This window comes from Tenrec ecaudatus, chromosome 2 (assembly GCF_050624435.1).
Source record: "Tenrec ecaudatus isolate mTenEca1 chromosome 2, mTenEca1.hap1, whole genome shotgun sequence".
NCBI classification, from domain to species: domain Eukaryota; kingdom Metazoa; phylum Chordata; class Mammalia; order Afrosoricida; family Tenrecidae; genus Tenrec; species Tenrec ecaudatus.
In genome coordinates, this window is record NC_134531.1 from 226,402,985 (window position 1) to 226,408,550 (window position 5,566).

Sequence of the window (5,566 nt, forward strand, 5' to 3'; positions counted from 1 at the left end):
AAATATCCATGAATCCATACTTTTAGATGCATAATTGACTAAATTAACAAACAGGGAGAGGAGAAATTTCTACATACAAGAGAATTCCATATAATCAATGCAGATATTCCATCCTCCAGGATAACTTCCCACTTTCACATGTTGACTTCTTTATTGTTTTGCTTCCAAAGAGTACAGTATGAAAAGAGGGAGAAATGAATCATTTTATATTCCAAGGAAGAAACCCAACCAATGCTACCTTAGCTAGGTGGACAAAGGAAATTTCAGTATGTACTCTTACTATGAGATGAAGAGACTTCCATATGCCTCCATCCATAAGGTAGCCACTTTGACTACATTCTCTTCTTCCCTCAGATGTGTAACTTCAGCCTGATTATGAGAAGAATTATCAAATTCTGAAAGAGATTATTATACAAAACAGCTAAGCAGAATTGCTCAGAACAGTTTCATGTCTTGGATTGGTGATTGTGTTCATGACTCAAGGGATAACAGAAATTAAATTATTGAATACTTAATGTGCTTCAGATGCATCTGGATAATTTCAGGCTTGTCTTGTCCAAATTTGAAAGCAGTAATGTCTGTTCTGCATAATGTGGTTACTAGTTAAATTATGTTTACTCTTCTTGAAGATGTTTTCTTCTACCATGCAAGTTTTAGTTTACAGATACTCAAATTTAGTCTTTTGTTTCTTATGTTATGAAATAAATTGAAAGACTGCTTTGCCATCATGAAGATAACATTGTAGACTGATGCATATAATAAAGATCTAAAAGTTGCCACAGATGCTACACATTGGTAGAATATATTCTTCTGAAGAATGTAAGAAAATGAGTCTTCACAAGATATAGAAACAGACAATACAAAATTGTGGAAAGGGAAGACTTGCTGTGCTTCTCCCATATTTAAATAAAATACAAATAAATAGATCTGATGTTTGTTTAATGCATCATGCGTTAATAAAGAGGTCAATATGCATAAAAGAATAATAGTTTAACTTGTCAGCATTCTCCTTTTGTTTCCAAAGGCAGGCTCTGTTTATTTAGTTACACCAATTTCCTGATTCCATGTGACATAAAACCACAAAGAAATTATTTTTCAGTCACCATATTCTGAGTCTCAGGTTTGGTGTCCAGATTGGCAGGAGTGCTTCTCGGAACCCAATCAGAGGTTCCCAATTTTATCATTAAACACATTCTGTAACTGTGAAAGAGGGACAAGGTGGTCATTGACGGTGCACCCTGAGTACAGTCTCAAAGTCATCAGGAAGATTTAGTGTACTTGGTTAAGCCGATTATTCTAGAAGCGCCCCATAGTCTTGCCAATTGACACCTTTCCAGATAGAGCACCCTTTGAGTATTGTAACACCATGCTTAGGCCATCCTGGGTGTGGGCTGACACCCTGCCAGCTTGATGTAGGTCACTTGAGAGCCCAATCCCCAGTTCAGGCTAAAACAGGTCTTCATAATCAGATCAGCTGATTCACTTCCAGGATCCTCCCAGGGACACTCATTAAAGTGATGGCATTGGCCTTGCCGCTCAGGTGACCTTTTAGACGGCTGCTATCCATGGTGAGGTGAAGGGATGGGGGCCTCTCAGCTGTAGTACTCATTGTTCAACACCGAATACTCTGTGATGTCATGGCCTGGAGTGTATAGTGTACCCGCGTAGGAAGAGATCATTGGAGAGACTTTCTTGTGTAATTCACACATATTCTTCACAAACTCCAAGTCAACAGCGACCTCACCTTCGGACTCATTGCCAGGCACGGAAAAGCAACTGCTGTCTTCCATTAAGCTCTTGGTGAAAAATCCTAGCAAGATCCCAATAACAAAGGCTTCACCCTCATTGTGTTGCTCAAGGCTATCTACACTAAAGGCTAAAATGACCAAATGCACTTGGCATTCAAGGCAGCCAGGGAAGAGCCCTGGGAGAGCAGGCCCGGGCAACAGCGCTATGGTCTGTGCTGGACTTGCACTGAAGCAGAGCCCTGGGTCTGGGACAGGGGCTGGAACAGAAGCCTTGTCTGCTGCCACAGCTGGTGCTGAGGCTGGGATGGCCAGTGGGACCAAGGCCAGCTTTCTCTGTAACGACAGCCTCTCTAGGGTTTTGGTGCATCAGAATATCTGATCAGTGATCGAGAACAATCTCATTCTTTTTTTTTTACATCTTATTAGGGGCTCATACCACTCTTATCACAATCCATACATATACATACATCAATTGTATAAAGCACATCCGTACATTCTTTGCCCTCATCATTTTCAAAGCATTTGCTCTCCACTTAAGCTCTTTGCATCAGGTCCTCTTTTTCCCCCCCTCCTCCCCACTCCCCCCTCCCTCACGAGCCCTTGATATTTTATAGATTGTTATTTTGTCATATCTTGCCCTATCCAGAGTCTCCCCTCCCCCCCTTCTCTGTTGTCCATCTCCCAGGGAGGAGGTCACATGTGGATCCTTTTAATCAGTTCCCCCTTTCCAACCCACTCACCCTCCACTCTCCCAGCATCGCCCCTCGCACCCCTGGTCTTGAAGGTATCATCCACCCTGGATTCCCTGTGTCTCCAGCTCCCATATACACCAATGTACAACCTCTGCCCTATCCAGTCCTGCAAGGTAGAATTCGGATCATGGTAGTTGGGGGGAGGAAGCATCCAGTATCTGGAGGAAAGCTGTGTTCTTCATCGGTACTACATCACACCCTGACTAACCCATCTCCTCTTCTAAACCCCTCTATGAGGGGATCTCCATTGGTCGACAAATGGGCCTTGGGTCTCCACTTTGCACTTCCCCCTTCATTCACTATGGCATATATATATATATATATATATATATATATATACACACACACACACATATATACACACACACATATATACACACATATACATACACATATTCTTTTTTTTTTGTATGATGCCTTATACCTGGTCCCAGCTCAGAAGCAATAAAGCCCACATGGAAGAAGTACACCAGCCTGTGCGATCACGAGGTGCCAAAGGGACTAGGTATAAGGCAATCTCATTCTTAACCAGAGACAAGACTGACATGACAAATGGATGCCTCAAGTAACAGTGCATGACATATTTGGGATCTAACAAACTGTGACAAGTGGAAAACAGAAGTACATCTTTTTGCTAGTAAATTTAACATGTAGACAATGGCTTCAAAATTTTATAGCTACCAAATCGATGTCAATAATTTAGGTTTTATCAGTTACACAGTTTTGCTTGTGTTTGATGTGTTACTTATTTGGGTTTATGTTTTGTGAAAACCACAAGCATAGAAGTTTCTGTCCAGTTTTATGTTTGAGCATCATTGAAGTATAATCACAGTACAAATACATATGCATAGCTCTATTTTTCTTATCTACCATTGAGTTGGCCCCTGACTTATGGTGACCGTATGCACAATGAGATCGGTGGCTATTATCTAGATAGAGATTTGGTTTCTTTTTGCTCCCGAGTGTTATTAGTTTATTTTTGCCTCCCCCTCACCCAAGTTCATATGTGTCTACTCTCTCGGTAGTTATTTATCCTCTTTTCTCTTTTCCCCCCAAAGCACCAAAGAAGAATGTTTCTGTCATTGTGAAATCTTTCCTTGAATTTTTATAATAGTGGTTTTATATTCCATTTGTACTTTTGTGATTGGATTATTTCACTCAGCAAGTGATCTCCAGGCTTATTCATATTATGAAGTGTTTTACAGAACCCAAATGCCCATCAATTGAAGAGTAGATAAACAGATCTATGGTAAATACACACAATAGGATACTACACTGCATAATAAATATGTTTTAAAACTAGTGTCATAGTATTTTACCATAATTTACAGATAATAAGGCTGGTGCTAATGTGGCTAGTCAATATGTTTTCTATTGTGTTTGATAAATGCAATACCTTCTCCTACTTTTAATAAAATAACATCACCTAATTGCACAGAGAAAAGAGCAATGAACTCCTCATTTTTATTTCAAAGCATTTCACTACCTACTCAGATAAGACAGAGTTTAACCAGCAATCTAAAATATTGATGCCCTACATCCTCATCTAGGATGTTAACCTCAAATTCTTTCTCAAGTTTCAAATGTTCCACTGGGAGAAATATTATTAAAGTAAAATTGCCTCGAGCATACACCTACCATCCATTCACTCCTAGAGATGGAAGCTCTTAGCTCAGCTGAAAATAGAACCACCCAGGTCACTGGAAGAATCCACCTGGAGCCCATCTTGCACTATTTTGATTCAATCTATTTCAGTTGGGACATGAATGATGTATTTAATCTGTTCTAATTAAAAAGCCAAACAGAATCACTGGATTGGAAACTAAAGGAGCACTTCTGCTCTAAGTGTGTATATTCATACCACGTAGGGTGTTTTTAAAATACTGATGCAACCACAATAAAACATAACTCAAAACAAAAATAAGGATGCCAGGCACCCACCCACATAGAGTTTCTGGTTTAATGAGTCTGGGGTGGGGCCCCAAGTACTGTTTTGTTTTGCTTTTTCCTTGTTTTCAAAGTTCTTTCAGATGCTTCTAATGTGAGGCTAGGACTGAGAACCATTGATCTAAAAGTTTAAAATCTTAACACCTGGCCACATTATTTTGGCTCCAATAAAATAAGAAACAGCTGGTCAAATTGGTATACTGTGTTTATGGGGAGGGTGTTGTGCATTGCATTTCATTGTGCAAGAAGCACGGCGATCTAGGCGAGTACTGGAGAGAGAGAAAAAGGATGGTTTTCTGGCGCTGGAACTCAGCATTCATGCTGAAAGGGAGCGCGCCATATTTGTGAGCCCAGTTAGCCTGTGCGGCCGACAGCTTGTGCACACATGTATCATTTCTATCCTCTGTTTCATGACCTTGTTTTTTTTCCTGCCCATCGTAAATCTCTAATTGCTTTTCAGGAGTCCCCAGACGTCTTGGCTTTTTGAAAAAGCTTTCATAAATAACTGCTTTAGCAACCTGAGATAGGGAAAGGAAAGGAAAGAGAAGGGAGATAGAGAAACTCATGTATTTCTATAAGATACACTCTGTGTGCAGAAGAAAACCCAAATATACTTAATACAAGTGTATAGTAATTGGAGCAAAATCAATTTGATCCATCAGTCATTAATATTATAAGCACTTTGTGTAGATTTTAGAGAATCCAAACACATTCTTGGGATTGAAAACATATATATGTAGTTTTATTGAGATATAATTAGTATTTCATACAGTTCAATAGTTCAATTATATTAAGAAGGGTTGTGCATTAATCACAATTAAATGTAGAACGCTTTCTTTATTCTTGTACCCATGGCTGTTGATACTCCACTTCCTCCCCTTCCAAGCCCCCAGTCGCTATCTGCATGTAGCCACCCATCTTCTCTTCCCTAAACAGAGAAACATACAATCACCAAACAAAACAGAGATCATTCTCCATGGAAAAGAAAGCAGAAAGTATTTTAAAACCAGAATGAAGTCTAAATGGGACAAAAGGGAGCTCTAATGACATGTTGCATTCCAGTCTAACTATAGCTGTGAGAATTTGACTTACAATGCTTTTGTTCTGATATTAAGTTTT

General features: G+C 39.6%; 1 pseudogene; it reads right to left on the reverse strand.

Annotated features, from left to right (window-relative positions):
- Positions 1-1,269: 1,269 nt before the first annotated feature.
- LOC142440539 (eukaryotic translation initiation factor 3 subunit F-like) lies at positions 1,270-5,365 on the reverse strand (annotated as a pseudogene).
- Between the last annotated feature and the right edge of the window lie 201 nt (positions 5,366-5,566).